The sequence below is a fragment of the Tursiops truncatus genome, chromosome 5 (assembly GCF_011762595.2).
Source record: "Tursiops truncatus isolate mTurTru1 chromosome 5, mTurTru1.mat.Y, whole genome shotgun sequence".
Classification (NCBI taxonomy): Eukaryota; Metazoa; Chordata; class Mammalia; order Artiodactyla; family Delphinidae; genus Tursiops; species Tursiops truncatus.
In genome coordinates, this window is record NC_047038.1 from 128,704,414 (window position 1) to 128,728,492 (window position 24,079).

Sequence of the window (24,079 nt, forward strand, 5' to 3'; positions counted from 1 at the left end):
AAGCACCAGAAAGCCTTCTGTGTGGTTCATCTGTTTTATACATTTTTGTCGGACACATAAATTTTGGTTTTCCTTCTTATGCCAGTAGAAATATTAACGCTGATTTAACTTCTGATAATTATAATAATTGTTAGCTTAGTACGCACTGACTCTGTGCCAAGCATTATCTTAAGTGGCACATAAACTGTGTTGTTTTATTTCTCTCACACCCCCTGATATGTGACTCATAATCCCTATTTTTACCAAGAAGTCAAGTAACCGCCCAAGGCAGGGCAGCTGAAAAGTGACAGAACCGCCATTTGAACCCAGGTCCTTTAACTCTGAGGCTTTGCCCTCTTTCCAGGTTACCCTGATCTCATGTATTAAGTTAGATTCTTAGCTTTTGTCGACACACAGAGGTCAATTTCTGTTATATTAGAGAACTGGTTTAAATAGTTAACACAGAGCTTGGTTTCAAAACAAAAGAAAGCAGTCAAATTTGCAAATGCACCAAACGTCCTTGTCCAAGGTTTCTATATCCAGAGCAATCAAAATATCTGTAAAATTAAAGCCGCAACATTCTATTGTCCGAAAGAGTAACAGTTTCACAGTACAAAGTCTTTTGATTTAGGAGTTGATTTAGTCTATCAGTTAAAGAAATAGCTAAATAATTGTGCCATAAGCAATAATAACATGATAACACTTTTCAACATAAATGCTTTTTTTCAGGCTGTTTTCATATATATTGCTAAGTTCTGCCAAAAAGTTTTTCTCTACACAAGCTCCTACTGGATTATGATAAATGCCACATATTTTAAAGGAAAATTAATGCTTTAAAAAATAAATTTATTATATGTTCCACAAATACTAACACTATTAATACTTAAAATAGACCTGTAATCTCATTGGAGGCAACAGTAGCAAACTTCTGTTTAAAAAAGATTCTTTCAAGCAGAATGTTAATTGAGAAAAAATCCTTGGTAGCTCTTACCTTAAAATTCTTTGCCCAGGGATAGAAACTAGACGGAAGCATGTGGAAACCTCTGCTGGCCTCTTTGTAGGCTGCTTCCAAATAGTCACTTATCTTCAGAACCAGAGAAACAGCAGCTTAAGCAGGGCAAGGGGAAAAACGCCCTTACAATAGCCCTGCCATTATTCTTTCTGTGAGCGCCTAGCAACAGAAGCCCAGAGAGGGAGCAACGAAGGTGCCTGAGGGCACTGACCCCCAGCCTGCCTCCTGTCCTTTCAGCGTTGATGTGAGCCAAAGGCTCTTACTAAAAAGTGTTCTCCAACCTGGAGGTTTAGCCACTGCGATGAAAGTGTTCTTACTAATGCAAGGCTAAGAGGGTTTTCTCCAAAATCTTGATGGCATTATATTTTGTTAATAATATTTAAGCCAATATTGAAAACAGACATAATGTATAAATCTTATTTATTAAGATTTAGACTTAGTTCTACCAGATTTGGAAACAAGAAAAAAAAATGGTGGAAGCTAGGGTAACCTGCTCTAGCTTTTTGTTAGCACCATTACTGCAGACCTGGGTTGCATTACTGAGAGCATTTCTCAGTCAGCCACACCTCACTGATAAAATCTGCTTTAATTCTTTGCTAAGGCATTCTATAGTTTCTCACGCAGCTCCAGAGAGTGGATGGAGAATGAGTTCTTGCGAGTCTGCATCTCTGACAGAATTTTTCTAGAGTGTGGAGAAGTTTCAGTCACCTGAATATCTTTACACTTAGCTTCTGCCTCTGTTTCAGCATTTGTAGCATTTCTTCTGTTGAGTAAATAGATTTTCCTCTGCAAGCTTGTGGGAAGGGCCCTGTGCTTTGTTGTCTTTTGAATTTCTCAGGCCCAATCGTGCACATGATTGCTGATCAGTAAATAATGTGTAGTTCCCTTCTGTAGCTCGAAGCTTTGACATAAGTTTGAGTTCATTCCCATGTATATTTTGATCCCTTGAAGATTTTTCTCTCTCTGATCAGCTGAGAGCTTCACCAACCAAGAGCTTTACTGTTGAAAAAGTCTACAGATTATAGCACATGTAGGTCTCTGTCTAAAACGCTTTTGAAAGTTTAAAGGCATATGGATGGAAGTGTACCTAAATTCCAGTGAGTTTTCAATGTTCTGCTTTGGAGACACACACACGAAAAGTCTATTTAGCAATAAACAAAACAGAAAACAAAAAAACCAACTAGAACAGCATTCTTTTTTTAATTTAAATTCCATTTATAGTTCAAGTATTTGCATGCTTCCTGTCCAAAAATTGTGTATACCTTTTGAAAAGAAAACAAATCGTGTTCTTTTTTCTTTAGTGATGTAAGCATTCCAATAGCTACCCGACTACTATGAAATAGGTAGAACCATAACAAAGTATCATAAATCTCTCATGTGAAATAATCCAAAATTCATTCACAGATTTTATGAAAATACAACATCTAAAAGAGCCCTGCATTTAGCTCTACATTCCACTAACCTATCCTATTTAGAGTCAATCTAGAAAACTTCTGAATTGCTTTATAGGTATCTATCACAAATAGAATGAATTAAATAATAATTAGTCATAGGTAAAGGAAAATATTTTTGCCTTGACACTAACATTTGACTTGAACTTATATTTTAAAATAAGAAATTATTCTTGATTAGACACGTATTTTCACATAAAATTGAAAAAGAGGAAGATATTTAAAATAATAATTGTTGGAGCTTCCCTGGTGGTCCAGTGGTTGACTCCAAACTTCCACTGCAGGGGGGACTGGCCAGGGACCTAAGATCCCACATGCCATGTGGCATGGCCAAAGGATGCATAAATAAATAAATAATAATTTATTAAAATAAAAATATGAAACTATTTTTATAAAAACATAACACAAGTTTGTGATTTCAACAGAGAATATCCTGTGGGTTTGATATACGGTATTGGACATGACAAAATTAAGATTACACTATAAATTATTCTAGTAAAAATATTTTTACTCAAATATTTAAAAAACATGAAAACTCTATATTAATGCATAATTTAACATAAGCATATTATAAATAACATCTATGTAGTATATATATACTATATATAATATCTATACCGCATATACATAATATATACACATATATACATAATATACACATACAGCATGTAGGATATATACATAATTTAGTATATATAGAGATAGTGAGTGTGTGTTTGTATCCCAAATAACTCTAATACAAGGTAAAAGAATGACATTTTTAAAAAAGCAAAAATAAATGAAGAGCTATGGGAGTTATTCAGAGATTACTTTTCATCCATTCATTATTATAAATTCGTGTTTGTGCATAGAGAGAGTGATAGAGATAGAAAGGAGAATCTCTTTATGGAGAATTAAACTTCATGAGGCAAGAGATTTTGTCTTTTTATCTCATCACTGTATCTCTAGAGTGTGGCGTATTTATGTGTTTATTAAATAATTGTTGAAAGCAGTTCTCAAAAGTAATGTCAAGTTTTCTGAAATCTTTTTAATCCCTAAATATCACTTTCTCTACTGTAGCCAGAGGTAACTTATGTACCGTGTTAATCATATCATGTATGCTTTCATGGGTGTTAAATCATCGTCTTCCATTGTGCCTAGAATATCACCCAGATTCTCAGGCACTGAATGATCTTGTTACCACTCCAATCTCATCTCACACCACTCTCTTCTTTGCTACTGTGTCCCAGTCAAGCAGGTGCTCTCTTAGTTCTCAAACTTGTCACTTTGTCACTGAACTTTTTTTTAGACCCCTTGCTTAGAAATCTGTCTTCCTGTTCTTCCAGAGGCTGCTTCCTTCTCAAAATTAATTCTCAGCTTATGTAGTTCCCTCTTGCCTATGAGCATCTCCTTCAATATATATTTCACAATTAGTCATTCATTTACTGTTTATTTCCTTTCTACCACATGTCACAATTAGCTGTTATTTCACTTATTTACTTGTCTTCAGTCATTCTCCCAAATGAGTCACTAAATTCCGTGATGGCAAAGGAACACACCGTCACCTTCATTTGTTTTATCATATTGCCTAGCATGGTATCTAACATATAGTAGGTGCTTAATAAGAATTGTAAATGAGTGGATTAAAATTACCCTCTGAAAACCCATCCCTCTTCATTTGTATTTCTCTTTAAACACTTAATCCTTCCAACCTTACGTTAGAGTTCTTTGGAGTGTAACTGGAAGGTAAGGTCCTCATTTGTCCAGGGCAAAATGTGTTTTGTATTTCCTATTTTATCCTCCATAGCACAGATACTGCTAGCAGTCTGCTATGGTAGATGCTGTGATGTACGACCCAGGCCCCTTTTCAGGAATGGAGAATTTTCTCCCAACTGCTGGAAGACAGCCCTCAACTGTCAGTCTTCTTTGGGAATGTTCTCAGCTGAAGAGAACTGTCTTGCCCAATATCATACTTCCCAGCAACAGCCTGCAGCGAATGACCAAAATTGACATATAAAGACCGACCACTCCCCCTCACTCCAACTATGGACAACTCTGAGTGGGATTGGCTTAAGTCTTGGTTGGGACTGAAGAGCAGCTCAGCTTCTCCCTCTATCCACAGCCATTCCCTTCCCCAACCTTCCGTAAAGTGTTGATCCCAGGAACACTCTCTAATAAACTCCCTTGGAAATAATCTTCATCTCAGATTATGCTTCCCAGGGAACTTGAACTGCAACATCTGCAAATATTTATTTCCCTCTTTTCCATAGTAATAGAACACCTTATTTTTAGCTGTATCACCCCGAATGAAGGCTACACATCCTCATTTTCCCTGCAGTCAGTCACGGCCATGCGGCTAAGTTCAGTGTGTTGTAAGCAGAAATTGTGTGCCTAACTGCCAGAAAATATTTTAAAGGAAAGAAATGCACTTGCATCTTTCTTTACCTCTCCCTCCTTCCTGCTGGATGGACTATCTAGAGATCTGACAATCACCTGTTATCATGAAAATAACGAGAAATCAAAATTCACGCAGGGCAAAACTTTAGGATGGACACACCTGGGTCCCGGACATCATGATTATCGTTCCAATGCTAGGCTGACCATATCCAGACTTCCTGAGTAAGAGAGAGAAGTAAACTTCTATCCAGTTTAATTCACAGTTAATGAGAATTTCCAGTGATGGGCATCCAACTCAAATGCTAACTAACATAGTAACTGACACAGAGCTTCAAACATTGTAGACTGTCTTTGAAAATAATTTTGAAGGTTGACTCAATCAATAAATAAGTAATTATGGAAAAGTTACTATTTTTAAGGCAAGTTTTCACTATGATTATGACTAAAAGATAAAAGAACAAAAGAAGGCAAAAATATCTTAATAATGAGACTTTCTTGAATGGCACCTTAACAATTTATGGTTTAAGACAGAAAAAAAACATCAAATATTATGCTTTGGTTTAAATGACCTTGACTAGGACTATAAAAATATGCATCCTCTTCCCAGTGCCCCAATTTCCCTCTTTGCTTGTGTCTCTATTATAGATATAATTTCATACCTTCTTAGATATATTTGGTAAAGTCTAAGAAAAATGGAGTGTTCTATACAATCCTCTATTAGAATTATTCAGCTTCAAAAAGAATAAATCATGCTAAAAACTTGACATGTCTCTCTGCACTTGGTGAAAATCAGCTGGCTCCTAAGAAACCAGTGTACTAAGAAAATATAACTGAAATTTAATTTTTCATCTTATAATGGGAAAAAAATAAAATTTGGTACTCTAAAAGTTATTTATATCAGAAATGTCATCAAGATAAAATGTCATTATTCAAGGGAAGAAAGAATAGTCATGGGTGTTGAGTCTGGAATCAGTCAAATCTGAGGTCAACTGCCTATCACTTATTTGCTGTATCTTAGGCAAACTACTCAGGTACTTCTGTCTCAGTTTCCTCACCTCTTAAACGGGGTGCACATAATAATGTTTTCTTCACATATCATAGCCTGTACTGAGTTGACGTGGCTCTTTCAGTCTTTTCTAATTCTTGGTATTGATTGGCATAACCCACCTTACCAACTTTATTTACGTCTCCTCCTTAGTCAGCCTAGTCTATTCAGTATCTCCCCATCTTCTGCATCAACTTCTGCTCCTATGTGACTCCCAAACACACAAAGACATGCAGAATGTCTTCATCTTTTTTTATGACTTTGTAATGTCTCCCACTTCAGAAATTAAGGTATAATCCACATGCTATAAAATTCACACTTCTGAAGTCTACAGTTCAGTGGGTTTTAGTATATTCACAAGGTTGTACAACCACCACCGTTATCTATTTCCAGAACATTTTCATCATCCCATAAAGAAACCCCAGCCCGTTAGCAGTAAGTCCCCATTCTCCCCTGAACCCCTAGCAAAAACTAATCTACTTTTTGTCACTGTGGATTTGCCTGTTCTGTATATTTCCTATAAATGGACTCATACAATATGTGACCTTTGGCTGCTTCTTTCTTTTGGAAAACTTAGCATAATGTTTTCGAGGTTCACTCCTGCTGTAGCATGTACCAGTACTTCATTCTTTTCTTAGGCTGAATAATATTTACTTGTGTATATATACTACATTTTGTTTATCCATTCATCAGTTAATGGAGGTTTGGGTTATCTCTCTTTTTTGGCTACAATAAATAATGCTGCTATGAACATATGTGTATAAGTTTGTGTAGACATCTGTCTCAATTCACCTCAGAGTAGAATTGCTGGGTGATAAAGCAACTCTATGTTTTTGAGTAACTGTTAGATTTTTTAAAATTAATTTTTATTGGAGTATTGTTGCTTTACAATGTTGTGTTAGCTTCTACTGCACAGCAAAATGAATCAGCCATACATATACATATATCCCCTCCCTTTTGGATTTCCTTCTCATTTAGGAGACCACAGTGCATTAAGTAGATACTAGGTGTTTTTTCAAAGTGATTACAATATTTTACATTCCCACCAGCAATGTATGGAGGGTTCCATTTTCTCCACGTCCTCAACAACACCTGTAATTTTCTGTCTTTTTTATTATAGTCACTCTATTGGGTGTGAGCATCATTATTTTTGTTTTTTTGGTTTTTGTTTTTGCGGTATGCGGGCCTCTCCCGTTGCAGAGCACAGGCTCCGGACGCGCAGGCTCAGCGGCCATGGCTCATGGGCCCAGCCGCTCCGCGGCATGTGGGATCTTCCCGGACCGGGGCACGAACCTGCATCCCCTGCATCAGCAGGCGGACTCTCAACCACTGCGCCACCAGGGAAGCCCTTGTTTTTGTTTGTTTTTCTTTTCTTTTTTTTTTCATTATTTTGGTATTCCTGCTCTTAAACATATAACACAATAGGAATCAAGGAGAATATTTTTAATTAACTTGTTAACAAATTACTCTAAAATTTTCTTCTCTTTTCTGGGAATGTTCTTTCCCATTTTATTTGCCTTTCCAGATGCTACACATGCTTTTCATTTACTGCCCTTACAGAAGACTTAACCAGTGATTCTAGCTCATAGTTGTTTTGTTGTTGTTGTTGTTTGTTGTTTTTGTCCTGAACTTTGTGGCACTTACTGTCTACACTGCCCACTTATTTACTGCTTTGCAATATTATCTTCTTATTCATACTCCTTATCTTCCCAACTCTATCTGTATGTTGTCTGATGTGTAGAACCATGCCTCATACTTCTGAGTGTCTCCTATAGCGCTTAGCATATTCCCAAATTTATCTAGTAGGGCCAAAGTAAAAGCCTTTGAAGACTGCTTTATTATTAATTCGGGAATATCACAATTTCCTGGTTTTCTCTTGGCTTTTGTTTTTTTCTACATTATTTTCTAAATACTGTAAGTGTTATTTTAGCAATAAAGTTTAGATATTCTTAACTGAAATATTTATGGCCATGCTTTATTCTGTAGCCTTTTAGGATATAAAGCAAAACATTTTTTTGATAAAATGAAAGGAAATATTTCTTTCAAGTAACATTCAGCCCTTTAAAATTGTTTGTCTACTCTAAAACCATTTTTAACAACCTGAGTAATTTTGGTAAGATTTGGTAAATTACTTTCAATATATTTACCATTTGATTTGTGTTTCAGTGAGCCCTTGGGTAATGGTAGGTAAAATAAATAAAATAAAAATTTTTGAAGTTGGCAAAATCATATATTTCTTCATTAATAGATATCTCTGTCGATGTAAACATGGCAAAGAAGAAAATAAGAAAGAAAGAAAGGAAGGAAAATCCTTCCTAAACTTTGTGCTTTCAAAATAACCCAATTCTCTGTTCTTTTGTTCAGAAAACCAGTGGACTCTCCTCCACATGTCCACTTCTTTATCCCCTGGTCTTCCCACACCCCTACCAAGAGGAAGGTTTTTATTGCTTCTCATTTCAGTTGAATCAGATATTCTCAAGCTTGCCTTGACCTGGCTTCTTGGTGACCTCTTTTGGCCAAATACTAATGGTCCGTTCTCAGGCTTCCTCTTATTCCAGTGATCAGCAGCATTTCACATGTTGGTGCCACGATCTTTCTAGAAATGCTCTCTTCACTTGGAACGTGGGAAATAAGACTGTCCTGAATTTTCATCTCATCTCATTGGCCACTCTTTCCCAGTCTGTTTCTTACTCCTCCTATGCTCCCAACATCTAAAGTTAGAGCATCCCCTAGCTTAGTACAGTATATGGTCCCCTTGCATTCCCTCTCCCCATTTAGTACTTAGACGTCATCTCATATCCAAAAAATTTTAATATCACCTATGTCCAGTTGACTCTGACATTTATGTCTCTAATTCAGTATTTTCCCTCTGAATTCCCCACAGCCATAGAAAATTGCCTACTTGAAATCCTCATTTAGATGTCTAATGGGTAATTTCAAAACTGAACTTTTCATTTCTCCATCCCCATGTTAACAAAACAAAACATCTCTAGCTGTTTCACTCGTAGTAAATAACCATAATTCACCCAATTGCTTTCTCTCACGATGCACATCCAATATACAAACAAAAGTGATACTTCTATTTTCAACATATTTGTAGAGTCTAACCTATTCCTATGACCTCCACTATTTCCAACTTAGTATCTAAGTCACAGTCTTCCCTCTCCTAGACCTCTGTGTTTCTCACTTCTACTCTGGCTTCTCTATTATAAGTACTGCACAGCAGTCAGAGTGGAGTTTTGAAACGTAAGTCATATTATAAAACTGCTTTTCAAAACTACACACTGACTTCTTATTACATTCACTATAAAATCCAAATGCTTTGTCATAATCGTCAAGGCTCCTCATGACTGTCTGCCCGATCTCATGGCCTATAATTCTCCATCTGGCTTACTTCTCTTAGCCATATTGATATTCTTCCTGCTACAAAAACACATCAAGTTAATCCTATTTCAGGACTTCTACTTACTGTTTCTCTTGGTTTCATCTCTCTGTGCTTTTCTCTCTTACAGTTATGTCTTTTCTGACATATATCAACTTTTCTAAGGGTTCTTTTAAGACTAATCTATTACATTTATCCCTGTGTATCAGCCATAGTTCCTTGTTGCAAACAGTAGAATTCACTATAGGCAGTTTAAGAAGAAATAAATGTTATAGGATATTAAGTAACACACATTACACCAACACTGCAGCTCATACCAATGATGCTGGGGTCCCACTTGCATCAATATTTTTGGGAAATAAATACCAGAAATGGCCAGTACTGTTCTCCTGGACTGTGTACTACTACATCTATCAAGAAACTCAGTGTCCTGAATGAAACAAATATCTTCAAGGTGTTCAATTCCATATTGAAATCTTACGTTAGTGAATCTGTTTTACAGAATCCAAGATATTGCCTGCATTGCATCCTAGATGAAACGTGGCTGAGAAAGTAAGTTTTCTATTTTCCATTTTGGGAAAGGTCAAAACTCAGTGTAGAAAATTATCAAAATGTAATGCAAGTGCTCAAAAAACTGGTCATCCTTAAATGACACATTCATTGCATATGCAAATGACATATATAAATGTATTTACTGCTTTTATTTTTTACTGCTCTATCACTTTCTGATATTATAGGATATACCTATTTATTGCCAGGTTGTCCACCCATTGAAATACAAGCTCCCTGAGAGCAAAAACTTTGTCTGTTTATATCACTGTATATTCAGCTCCCAGTATGACACTCTTTGATATTCTATGATTCTGTTAGCACGCAGATAGATATACATTTCAACTTGGAATTGAATATAATGAAGATTTTTTTATTCATTTAAGTCATTGAATTTCTTGAAAGATAGAGGTGTCTGTGTCTTCAGGAGCAGTATAAGCAAAGTATCTGGCATCCAAGTTAATCTCACTTTGGCATCCTCAGTTGCCTCATCTGTAAAGTAGAGATCCCGGGAGTACCTGCTTCATAAGATTGTGGTGAAGAATAAATGAAATAACCTAGGACTTAGCAAAAGTCTTTCCATCTAGAAAATGTTCAATAAATATTAGATAAAGTTATTATCAATAATAATATCTATTTTATCTCTATCTTTGTATATTTCTAAGCCAAATCTCCAGCCTAGGGGGGAGAAATAAACCATCCATGTGAGAGATACATCCTTGAGTGAACACAACGACTCATTTTTTAAATTAAAGTCATAAGTTAGTTGAAAGCAAGTATTTTTCTCTATTAAATAATCCATAGAAATTTTGATAGAAAAGAATCCAGGGACTACACTGGATCATAGGAAAGAAAAAACATATCAGACCACCAAAAATTAATTGATGTGGAACATACGTATCAAGTTTATCTGTAAAAGTGGAGGACTGTACAATATTTTACAAGTCAAAGCGTACCTGCGAAGGTGGAAAAACAATTCTAGTTGCAGGAAATTGATGTTATAATATTCAATGTCAGTCAGAGATCAATTTATATTATGAAAAATTTATATGGTGACTTGAATATCTTAGAATTTTCAAATCCCCTCTCCCTCAAACTTGAATGACATGGATAAATTTACCATCAGTCAGCATATGATTGTGGGAAAAGGAGGAGGAAATGATTAAGGTTGAGTTCAAGTTCAGTAATGTGCAATGAAAAATGACACAAAATCATATTTTTCTGGTATTTGAAAAATGGGGTCATCAGCATCAAATAATTTTGAACATTCTCTACACCAACTGGTTTGCTCTTGAAGAGTGTTTAATAGAGAAAGGTAAAACAACACATACATAAAGAGAAAGTACTATCATTGACTTTGAGCCAGAAAGGGATGGAAATGTTTAATTTTTATAAAAACACATGTGTAACCTTTCAGGAAATATTTGAAGGAAAAAGGGAAGGCTTTGTACAAATCCCGACAGATTTTATTGCTAAGTCTTCATGTGACCTAAGTCAAATGCTGCTTTGTAAATGTGTCACAATAATACTGGAACTAAAGCCTACCATTTCTAATTGTAATATGTGGAATAAATGCTTATTTGAAAGAACTCTGAGCCCCCATTTATCCCTGCTGGGATCATTTTCATTTTCTATGCTGTTATCACCTGGTCTGCCTTTTCCATTTTCTTTTCTCTAGCTATTTCATGTAACATTTAAATGTATCTAAGCTTTATGTGTGTAAGCTAAGCACTCTATGATTTAAAAAAAATAATAACACAGCAGATATGAGATTTAGGTGATAGTATAACGAATTAGTTGCCTTAGTAGTAACAATAATAAAAATAATACCAGTGCATTAGTTTTGAGCCTCCTCACTTAAAGTTACAGATGATGCAGAATGTAAGATGCTTACGATTATAATTAACTGCCCAATTCTCTGATTTAGTGCTTAAGAAGATTAAAATACTTTAAAATAAGTAGATTCAAGGAAAAACTATATGAACAGTAAAATGGTCATTTCTATTAAAGAAGTACCACTGAGTTTGGGTATTGGTGTAAAGAAGCCAATTGCAAAACCCATTTCGAAAAATCAGAGAAATTTGGCTATGGGCTGGGTATCCGATAAACAGGAATAATCTGATATAGTTACATGTGATAATGGTTTTTAGGTACTTATGAGTATGGCTTTATTTTTAGAGATACTGATTAAAGTAGAGGGATGCAATGACTAGATCTGGAATTGCTTTAATATATTTCAATAATGGAAAAAAGAATAATGACCAGAATTTTGTCACAATCTTAATACTTTCATTTGGGTATAGGGCATGTGGGAGTTTATTTCATTATTTTCTTTTTTCCTAAATATATTTTTTAAAGGAGGACTGAACGCAAAAGCAATGAAAAATTGCTTAGAAATGCATAAAAAAGAAATGCTGATAGTTTTAAAATTGCCATTTGTTTTGCTTATTTACTTTACTTCTCGTGCAGAAGGTGATTTAGACCAAAGAATTCCACTGTAGGGATTTGTGTCACTGTCTGAACCACTTGATTGCCTTTATAGAATGGTGGATGAGGCCATACAGCTAAGTCCTGACCACATCTGACCACAACTCTCCTCCCTGTGGGCACCACACTGGCCTCCTTGGATGCTCTTACCTCAGCACTGTGCACAGGCTATTTCTTCTGCTAGGAACACTTTTCCCCAGGTAACCACGTAGCTTGCTTCCTTACTCCTTCAGGTCTTCCTTATTTGTCCTACCATTGAGGCATTCACTGATTATTCAATTTTACTTATCTATTTTTGTGATTTTTAATTTGAGGTATAATTGACACATAAAATTGTAAGATATTTAAAGTGAACACCTTGATGATTTGATATAATTATTCTCTGCAAAAGGATTCCCCCATCAAGTTAACACATCCATCACCTCGTAGACTTACCTTTTATGTGTGTGAAAACTTTTAAATTCTACTCTCAGCAAATTTCAATGATACAGTAGTGTTATTGATTATAGTCACCATGTAATACATTAAATCTTATTATTTAATTTAAAATAGCAACACCCACCTCCCCTGCCCTAATAGTTTTTGTTTCTCTATTTTTATCATCTCATATACTATACAATATACTTATAATTTTGTATGTTGTTGACCCCCTCCCAACAAGAATGTAAACTCTTACTCAGCCATAAAAAAGAATGAAATAATGTCATTTGCAGCAATATGGATGGACCTAGAGATTATTATACTGAGTGAAGTAAGCCAGACAGAGAAAGACAAATATCATATGATATTGCTTATATGTGGAATCTAAAAAAAAAATGATACAAATGAATTTATTTACAAAAAAGAAATAGACCCACAGACATAGAAAGCAAAACTGTGGTTACCAAAGGGGAAAGAGGTGGGTAGGGACAAATGAGGAGTATGGAATTAACATATACACACTACTATATATAAAATAGATAACCAACAAGGACCTATTGTATAGCACAGGGAACTATACTCAGTGTTTTATGATAACCTATAAGGGAAAAGAATCTGAAAAAGAATATATATATCTGAATCACTTTGCTGTACACCTGAAACTAACACATTGTAAATCAACTATACTTCAATTAAGAAAAGAATGTAAACTCTATGAAGGCACCCTCCATAGTTCCAGTATTGCTGACTAAGTTAATAGGGCAGATTCTGAAAGATAGAAGAGTAGAAACACAGCAATTGTTATATTTTTGCCAATGTTTACCAGACAAGAATTTGGAGAATGGGAGAGGGTATTAAAGGAAGAAGGGCAGTGTTGCAAATGTGGTTCATCCCAGACAGGCCAAGAAGCACAGAACCATTCTCCTGGTTCAAAAATATCTCAGACAACTTTTCACAGCACAGGATTCCATCTGAGAGATATTTTGGCTGGGTGAAGAATTCTAGGTTAATAGTTTTTTCTTTTAGTACTATAAAGATGTTACTCCAAAGTCTTCTAGCTTGCATTTTGCATTGTTTCTGACAAAAAAAAAGATCTATTGACATCTTTATCTTTGTTCTCCTATATGAACTTATCTGTGTTCTCTGGCTGCTTTTACAATTTTTCTTTATTACTAGTTTTAAGCAATTTGATAATGATATGCACTGATGTATTTTTCATGTTTCCTGTGCTTGCAGTTCTTGGATCTGTGGGTTTAAAGTTTTCATCAAATTTTGGGGAAAATGACCATTATTTCTTCAAATACATCTATATATATGTATTTTTTCTTCCTCTACCTTTAAAGATTTCAGTTACACATATATGTGACCACTTGAAATCATCCCACAGTTCACTGATGCTTTGTTAAATTTTTTTTCACTTGCTTTTCACTCTTTCATTATGGATCATTTCTAGTACTATGTCTTCAAGTTGACTCATCTTTTCTTCTGCAATGTTTAATCTGCCATTAATCCCATCCAGTGTATTTTCCATCTTAGATATTGTTCACCTTGTGTCTTTTTTATATATTCTATGTCTAGTCTATACTTATCATGTTAATCTTAACTCTAGCTTATTAATCATATGGAATACAGTTGAAAGTGTTCAATATCTTTGTCTACTAGATCTTCTGTGTCATTTCAGAATCATTTTAATGGATTTATTTTTCTCATCACATGAATTGTTTTTTATCTTTGCATGCCTCATAAATCTCAATAGTATGTCAGACATTGTAAATTTTTCCTTGTTGAATTCCTTTAAATATTCTTAAGAGTTGTTCTGGGATACAATCAAGTTACTTGGAAACAGTGCGTCCGTTTCAGTTCTTGCTTCTTATATTTGTGAGGCAGAACCAGAAAAGCACTTAGTTAAGGGCTAATTTTTCTTGACTGCTGAGGCAAGACCATTCCTTATACTCTGATGCCTCGTGAAGTAGTGTGTGTATTACACTACTAGTGTGAAGTAGTGTGTATACACTCTGTGTATTAGGAACACACACTATTCCTGGCCCTATGTGTTCTTAGGAGTTTGTTTCCTCTAACTCTTCTGCATGGTTTTCTCCCTGGCCTCAGATTGCTTCCTCAGATGTATATGTTCAGTAGTACTCAACTGAGCACTCGAGGATGACCCTCCGCAGGACTCTGGTGTTTTCTGTTTGTGCAGGTCTCTCTCTCCAGTACTCTGCCCTGCAAACTCTCACTGCCTTTGCTTCTCCAGTCTCCCAATTTCATTCACGTAACTCAAAGAGAACCCTCTGCTCCCTATGCCATGGCCTAGACCCTTTCTCCAGGTAGTAATCTCAGGCAACCATAGGGCTCACTTCATTTGTTTCTCAAATGTATCACTGATCACTGTTGCCTGATATCCAATGTCCAGAAAGCCATTGTTCCATGTATTTTTCGAATTTTTTTAGTTGAATCGACAAGAGGATAAAGCCAATCCCTGTTACTCCATCTTGGATGAAATCAGAAATTTGCTAATTCATCTTCCTTTGGGGTCTATATCTGCTTAGGACATGTAAGACTGAGGACTTGTTTAAACATTTGGATTCGTATACTGATTTGTCAGGTTATATTCAAAATACTCTAGAATTAATTCATTACTGTGAGATTATTACCAATGAATGTCATATACAGCTAAACATAAGAGAAGAAAATAATCTTCATGAAATCTTTCCTTACGTGAGCTATCAGTAGTGTCAAGGAGATGAACATGTTTGTTCATTCTGGAAAAAATAAATGGGATTTTTCTATTTTTTACCATTTCTGCTTTTAGAATAACTATAAGTAAGAATTTAATTCTAAAAAGTAGTTTTACAATTCCACCACAATTTCCATGTAATAACATTAGAAAAGACTCTGACTTAAGCCAAGTTGAAATTACCTACTATGGAATGTTAAACCACCTCTGTAAACAACAGCATAAATAATTTGAAATGTTGCTCAAACTATGGATAGTTTTGTAACATCACAAACCCAAATTGTTCAGAACTTTCCTGGATCTCCTTTTTTTTTTTTCTGGTACATGGGCCTCTCACTGTTGTGGCCTCTCCCGCTGCGGAGCACAGGCTCCGGACGCGCAGGCTCAGCAGCCATGGCTCACGGGCCCAGCCGCTCCGCGGCACGTGGGATCCTCCCGGACCGGGGCACGAACCCGTGTCCCCTGCATCGGCAGGCGGACTCTCAACCACTGCGCCACCAGGGAAGCCCCTGTTTTATTTTTTAACATACTGAAATAAACTCAGGATTTTTTTAGTAATAAATAATCACAGACAACAATCATGTATAATTTGAATTTTCTTTTTCCTCTGCAATACCAACATTCATTTAGTAAGTTGATTTTGCTATTATTAGTACTTAATATCTTCTGGCAACATAAAAACAAAAACTACAGCAATTAAACAGATAATCACATAAAAATATTTTTCCTGTATCATCCAAATAATTAAAATATATTTATATATTCTTATAAAAATTATTTTGTATAAGAATCTACAAATAAATATTTTCAGTGAATGAATAAAGTCATTCTTTAAGTTTTATCTGCTTCTATAATATTAATTACATAGAGTATTTGAAATTTTCTGATATTTTATTAAACAAGAAGGAAATTATATAACTCACATTGCTAAACAAGTTGAATATTTTAAAATACTGAATTTTATTCTTCCAAGTCTAAAATATATATTTATGTATTGCCATAGTTACATGATCGTTCGTAATTATCTTCATTGTTCAGAACAAAAAGTCATTCTCATCTTTAACATTTGTATACAAATTAAGGTTTATTATCTTTTGAAACAATCCTTAGTATCTCCTATATCTGCTATTTTGCTTTTCATTTTTAGTTCATTTTCATTGAACTAAGTATCTTTTTAAATAGTTGTTAACTTTTAAATAGATACTTACATAATATTTATATTTATAGCAATTTCAAAACTATGACACATGTTATACAGTATAAAAGAAATGGCACATGCACTTGAATCCAAGTTCAGAAATATAGTGTGAATAAAGCACCATATTTTTCTCTTTTTAATGGATTGACAACATGAGCTAAATTGATCCTATACTATTTTTTCTTGAAAATTAGAGAAAGAAATTGTAGGTTTAAGGCACATGAAATTTTGTTTTTAAATAACAGATGGCAGTATCAAATTCTATATTCACTACCATTTTTTTCTATTTTTTCTTGTTTTTACTCTTTTTTTTTAAACTGTCTTAACCTCAGAAACACAATTAGCTTTAATTCAGGAAATGCAGTTTTACTGACAATAAGTCTTGAAGAAGAAAAATGTCTGCAATATCTTGAACAAAATACTGTTCTTTCAGAATCAATGACTGACAGCAGTTGAAAAGATGATTGCTCAAATTTTAGAGGCATTAGTATCAAAACAAATGAAGTCAAAGTCATAATCTAATTGATGACACTAATAGCACTGGAATGCTCCACTGTTAAACCAGGATAATCTCCTCGGAGCATCAGTAGGGATTAGGATGGCTTGTGAGGGAAAAGGCTGCACTGAAGAACCGTAGGACTAAGTAGCCACTGGGAAGCCCAAGGCAGTCACAGAGATTTTAAAAGGTAAAATAAAATATAAAATTTGCCAAATCACCTTTTTTTTTCCCCTCAAGAACTATAGTCTAGGGTAGAATATGTGGAAAGAGTTGAGGACAAGGAAGAAAGATTGGAAAAAAGAAAAAAGTTTGTTCTCACAAAACAGAGACAGTCCGGTTTGGTGTAGGAAGAACAGATTCATTTACCATAGAATTTCGCCAAGAACATTAGTTCTTTAGTAGAAGAATTTAGAGTCAGCAACTTCATCCCGTTGGCTCCCCTCTTTTAGTCCATCCTGGAGCTTCAGGTAGCGCCAGAGGTAGCGGTGCCAATTTGAGGTGCTTATCTGTTCATGTGTTCCGTTACATCCCACTTTCAGTATTCCCAGTGATACGCCGTGCTGTCATGCCAGGTGTTTTTCTTAGAACAACATTCTGGAAATTTAGCGTCAAATATTCTCTTGAATGATTATAGTCATCCCACTTGTTTATATCCTTTTTCCTTAAAAACACACTTTTCCTTTCTATTTTCTTTATCACTGAACAGTGGATTATCATATGGCTCTGTTCTCATCACTTGGCAAAGTGTTAATAATTTATCCTTTTCCATGTTTCTTACCTCATTCTTTTCAAATTCTTATTATGCTTGACAGAATAGATTTCGAATATAACTAAACTGTTTTAATCCCCTTCAATGTATTTTTTCTATTTTCTCTTTTCTATGTCAGAATATTGCTGCATGTGTAGCTTAGAAGAGACCTCCACTGCAGTTTATATATTCTGTTTTCCCTTCTCTACTGCATTTATATAAATGGTTTGTTCAAGTATTTTGACTGTACTATAAACAGTGTAAATTTGCTCTGCTGATTTAATCACATCAAGAGTATTAAGAGTTGGGCTTCCCTGGGGGTGCAGTGGTTGAGAGTCTGCCTGCCGATGCGGGGGACACGGGTTCGTGCCCCGGTCCGGGAAGATCCCACATGCCGCAGAGCGGCTGGGCCCATGAGCCATGGCCGCTGAGCCTGCGCGTCCGGAGCCTGTGCTCTGCAACGGGAGAGGCCACGACAGTGAGAGGCCCGCGTACCGCAAAAACAAACAAACAAAGAAAAAACAAGAGTAATAAGAGTTAACTAAATTTATCTATTTTCCCAGAAATGAAAAACAAAAAGCTTTAAGTAAATCACTCCCCATTCTTGGTTGTGCAGAACTCTAGGATGTTATTATACTGGGATGTCATGATGTTTTCAAAAACAAACAAGCAAATGAACCAACAAACCAAGAGAAAACTCAGTAGTGTCTAAGGTAGATTGGGAGCTGAGGACGACCCAGGTAAGGGCAGGGGTGACAGCGCTGACACAGCTGCTGGCATTCTATTAACCATCTAGAATCCACCCAGAGAATAAGAGCAGTAGCAGAAGTAGCAAACCCAAGTGTTTACAGGTGACAGATAAGTACACATGTGAATGAAGAAAGAGCAATCTTTCTTGAAAAATATAGGTATCTAGTGCTACTTTCCTATTTATTTCCACTCTTCATACAGATGTGTCACATTAGGATTCCCTTCAACGGCAAACAATAGAAAAATGCAAAATGTCAATAACAATGGCTTAAATAAGATGGGAATAATTTCTCTCCTGTGGAGAAATTCAGAGACAGTCAAGTGCTGGGATGGCAACTCTATTCCAGAAAGTTCTCAGAGACAGAACTACATCTAATCCACGGCTCTGCCATCTCTAGAATATAGCCCATGTCCTCAGGGTCCAAAATGGAAGTGAGCATCAAAACACAAAGCGATAAAAAAACACAGCACCATATCTGTGTTTCAGGAATTATATGCAGAAATATATAAAGAAGAAAAGGAAGCCAAAAGGTGTGCACCAGCTGTCTTTTATGGATTGTTCCAGAAGCTGTCATGTGGCACTTATGCTAACATTTAATTGGCCAGAACTTAATCTTATATCACACCTAACTGCAAGAGATTATAGAAAATGAACCTTTCTCCACTCTGCCTGGACATTATCCCAGAGCATTTCTCAACACAGAAAACTATGTAACCAATGTCAAAAAACCAGAGTAGAAGTACAAATGCTGTACTAATTGTCTTTCTCATTATTGGTTGTGGCAATCAAATCCAAATGAGTTTGAATGAAACTGGAAAATGGGAAAATGCAGTATACTTTATTGTTATGGTAACTGGAATCGTTGAAATACGTGCATTATTTTCACAGCATAAATGATGCAGTTCTAAGCATGTATTTTGAAAAATTGCTGTAGGGTTTGCTTAATAGCCAGAGTATAAAGGAATATTTGTTTCTCAGTTGGCCAAAATCACAGTTTTGACTAATTTGACAAATTTTTAGCAGCTCTGTAATTTATTTGATTAAATGAAATTTTCATCTTATTTTCACAGTTAGTAATTTGAAATAAAATTTAAAGGTCTAAATGGGAGAAATTTAAATTTGAATGTATTGGTTGAACTACTTTTAATTTTCATTGGTAATTCAGTAACAGAATAAGTCATTTTACTAGGTGTGAGCCAACTCAAGGAGAACATGACCAAGTGCAAGTTCACTAGGTATTTAAAGTAACCTACAGAACTTCCCTGGTGGCATAGTGGTTAGGATTCTGGGCTTTCACTGTGGTGGCCTGGGTTCAATCTCTGATCGGGGAAGATCCCACAAGCCCTGAGGTGCAGTCAAAAAAAAGTAAAAAAAAATAACCTACAGATTAAGGTTATGTTTTTATAGTCCACAAAATGTTACAGTCCATATATTCAGAAAAACATTTTGTTTATTACATATGCATTAATAAGATGTATATATGGGTAAATGGGTATAAAGTTGTGAAAGATAAGGCAAGTTTTAAACTTTTGACCATAGTTGAAACTTTCAGATTTCAAAACAAAATTTTAAATATTTAGTTTTTTGATAAATGCACCATGGTTATATAAAATGTTAACTCTAGGGAAAACTGAGTGACAGATACACAGGAACTCTCAGTACTTTACAACTGTTTTGTAAATTTCATATTTCCAAACAAAAATGTTTTTAAAAATGTCTAGTCTTAAATATACTAGAAACACTTATTCAGAGTTTTATTGGTGTTATGGTTAATATATTAATGATATTAGATACAGAAAGACAGGGAAAATAGTTTGAATGTGACTTGTTTTTAGTCATTCACATTCAGCCTTATCAACTCTACCTCAAGTCAGAGTATATCACCCCCCAGCTTAGATATGGTTACACTCAGCATTTAAACTAAATGGCAGGAACACTGAGATATCAAGGACTCACTATGTGTCAGGAAATGACAAAGTCCCACCTCCTCTTTGCAGCAGCTCCAGGCTGTCTTAGAGAAAGCACACCCTACCTTCACAAGTGGTGATCTACAGCTTCAAAAGGCAAGTGTGGAAGGAAATATTTAATCCAAGGATTCATTAAAATGTTGAAAAAAAGAAAAACTATTTCAGCTTTCCTTATAGCCCAAGTATTTTCCTACCTTCTTTTTCACAATTGAAGCTACCACCGTTCCCCCAGATGCCCAAGAGAAAAACTAATTCAGATTAACGTATGATTTTTGTAGCGCACCTATGGGTTTGTTGTTTATGTTGGGCCACTCCTCTCCATGGAACCCTCCGGTTCAGTTTGCTCTTGATCTGAACTGTCCAGCATCGGCTTCCGCATAGTCCCTACCTTTTGTTGCTCGTACAACTCATTCCACGCAGACCATCAGCTTTTTCTAGTGCATGTCCATATCTCTGGACGTTCCCTGAAACATACACACCCTGCAACATACATACAAACATATTCAAGGATTTTAAGGCCCAACACTGAATCCTGCTTCTACTCAGTTCAACAAATCAAAAGCATACTTTACTCTAGGCTATAGACTAAACACTTTTTTTTTTGGCCACACCGCGGGGCATGTGGGATCTCAGTTCCCCACCATGGATCCAACCCGCTTCCCCTGCATTGGAACGTGCATTGGAAGCACAGAGTCTTAACTGCTGGACCACCAGGGAAATCCCTAAACACTTTTATTCACAGAGATTTAAGACCAAGTTCCTGCACTTGCAAAAGCAGTGGGGGAATTGGCCATCTAACATTATATATTTTTTTGGTATTGTCCAAATTTGGTCTATTTTGGTCCAAATGGACTGTGAATTTTCTAAATCTGTTCTACACACCTCTTTTCCCTTCATTTAAAATGCCTACCCTTTCTCTATCATTTTCTTTACAATTATCCATAAAGGTTGATCTGAAGGATCTCTGTTGTGAATTTTTCCCTAAACCATACAGTAACAAATGATCTCCTCACTTTCTTTTAAACTTTTTTACACTATTACTACATGCCCTATTAAGTTTCAAGATGCAAGAGGCTTGCCTTTACAGTTCCCTAATACCATTTATTTAGTGCTCCTTACAGAATTACTCGTGATGCTGCCTGTGAATACTAGCTTCCAAAGACATTCAAAGGTTGTTCCTGTGTTTTGTTGATGAGGACCACTCCTGCAAGTCTTTGGATATGCAGGGAAATGTCAACCACAGTTGCTTTCCCCCTTAACAGTAAACAGTTAAATTTACTGTTTGGAATTTTATGTTGTGAACTTAGAACAACACATCTTCCGGTCGTGTCTCCTCTTGGACTCTTTAGGATGTAACCGCTAAACTTGCAGAGTGTGATCTCCTTCAATGTTGACTTCACCCTGCCTCTTAACACACCACCACCAGAGGGAGGATTGGGGAAGGGCCAGGGACAGAGCAAGAATAGCAGCCATATTTGTGCCAAAATGTGCCTTCCACCCCCACTCGGCTTAAGACCATTCATGAGAACATGACCTCACCACGTTGAGGAGAAGCAAGAGAGGACCCATGGGTGATGTAGAGCAGATGTCTTGGAAGCCCTCAGAGGAGACAGGTGCAGCTACCCTGGAGTCTGGAGGTATGTCTGACTGGTGACACGGAGCCTGCCGAGTGAGTAGCACAGTGGCTGGAGGGCACACAGGGCAGAGGATGTCTTTCAGCACCTCGGTCTCTCCTAGTGCTGTAGACCAGAGGTGGCATCCTGAAGGAAACGTGGACAGGTGAGAGGGCTTGCAAGAGCTCAGACATATGGCTCAAGACCCTGGAGCCAGCCATAGCTGGTGGCTAGCCCAGAGCCTTGAACTGGTCCTATGTCCAACATGAGTGGGTCACCAAAATAAGGTGTATTAGTGAGATAGATTCTGACTGTGCAATTGGGCACAATCTCACTAAAGAAATGCTTCTCGAAGTGATACTGTGGTGCCCTCCTGAATCTGTCCTGACCATAGGGTCCCAGAACAAAGCTATAAACATGAGCCTCGGGATTCTTCGGGGCATCTGGTCAACTCCACATGGAAGAGGACTAGAGGGTTGGAGAGTAGGGAGAAGGGACTGATCAATAGGAATCCTCTTCTAGGCTGTGAGTGTCCCTTCTGGAAAGCTCTGTTGACAGATCCCAACACTGGAGGGAGAAGGATTTAGAGAATTTTGAGGAAGGTACTCCAAAGGGCAGCAGGGTTAAGGGTACATACAGAGTTCTATCATGAAGAAATTAAAAAATAACATCTTTCCCCGAAGTGGTAATAGGAAGAGGTTGAACAAAGCCTAATAAGGTATCTTTCCCAGTTTTACCATTGTTTAAATTACCCCATCTCTCCTGGGGCAGAGTAAGTGTTAGGGAAGGAATTCAGAATTTAGGAAACATCTCTCCTTATGGAAATGCAAGAAATGTGGGAAAACTGTTTGACCCTAATAATAGAAAGAGCTGCCTTTTCCTTCAGCCGCCAAAATGAAATCTTAAAAGTTCACGTACTTCTCCTCTCACCTGCTAATACCTTGGTCCCAATAATCGGAAGTAAATCTCAAAGCAATATGTATGTAATGAAGAATGTTTCGTTCACCCTCCCCACTCTCCAATCCTTGTTCTCTTCTGATCATCTTATAAGTAATGCCTATGAAACTGACTCACTTAAATCATCATTTTTAGCTCCCTTGCTACCCGTTTGAAGGTTCAGATACCTCAGTTGTACACATTTGCTTCCTATGCCAACAGAGAATGATGCATATGAAAAGCTTCCTAATTAAAAACCACCTGGAAAAATGCTCAATCTTACTTCTTCTCTGCTTTAAATAACCTGTGTTTTAAGATTGATTTCAACCACAGATCTCCCCTGACTCGTGAGAGGAGGTTAGCGTTCAAACTGGAATTTAAAGCATTGTCATGCATTCCTGAGGTATAGCTCCTGCTTCCCCATTTGGGCTCTTTCCACAGACCCTATAAACATGCATTTAAATGAGCCTCTATTATTGTCTACGGAACAAATTGTGGACCATAAGAGTAAAATACCCAGTGTGGTTTAAATATATAAATATGCACAGCAGCTCCGTTTGCTTTTTTTCCCCCCCACCGTGTGCTTTTTATTGGATTAACAACGTGCTGTTACACTGTGATACTGCCAAAAACCCCTGATATTTCAAAGCAGGGAACATTCGTGCTAGAACGAGAGGAGCAGTCGCTCCAGGTTATGTCCATGACCCCTGTGTGAATATGTTGTCGGCTTCATTGCCTAAAGCAAAACAAGAGTGTGTGGAAAAGAACAAGACTCTAGATCAGCCCGACCAGGGTCCTTCGCCCTAACCTATGGCTTTGTGATTCTGTTGCCTTATCTGCAAAGTGAATATCATTATTCGTACCCAATACAGTTCAGAGGATTGAATGAGGTTAATTAATTTAAAGCACTAAGGTCACTGCGTGAGCCA

General features: G+C 36.4%; 1 protein-coding gene and 1 long non-coding RNA gene across 3 annotated transcripts in view; one reads left to right on the forward strand and one right to left on the reverse strand.

The window, feature by feature from the left end:
- MMRN1 (multimerin 1) overlaps positions 1-1,055 on the reverse strand; it is a 77,438-nt gene extending 76,383 nt beyond the window's left edge. The window contains exon 1 of the mRNA XM_073805589.1: positions 971-1,055. The gene's annotated coding sequence lies outside the window, so the exon portion shown is untranslated. The remainder of the gene's footprint in view (positions 1-970) is intronic.
- LOC141278826 (uncharacterized) overlaps positions 1-24,079 on the forward strand; it is a 50,435-nt gene that overhangs the window by 25,585 nt on the left and 771 nt on the right. For both annotated transcript variants that reach the window (XR_012332180.1, XR_012332179.1), the window contains exons 2-3: positions 9,748-9,797; positions 12,337-12,481. This is a non-coding gene — a long non-coding RNA (uncharacterized lncRNA). The remainder of the gene's footprint in view (positions 1-9,747; positions 9,798-12,336; positions 12,482-24,079) is intronic.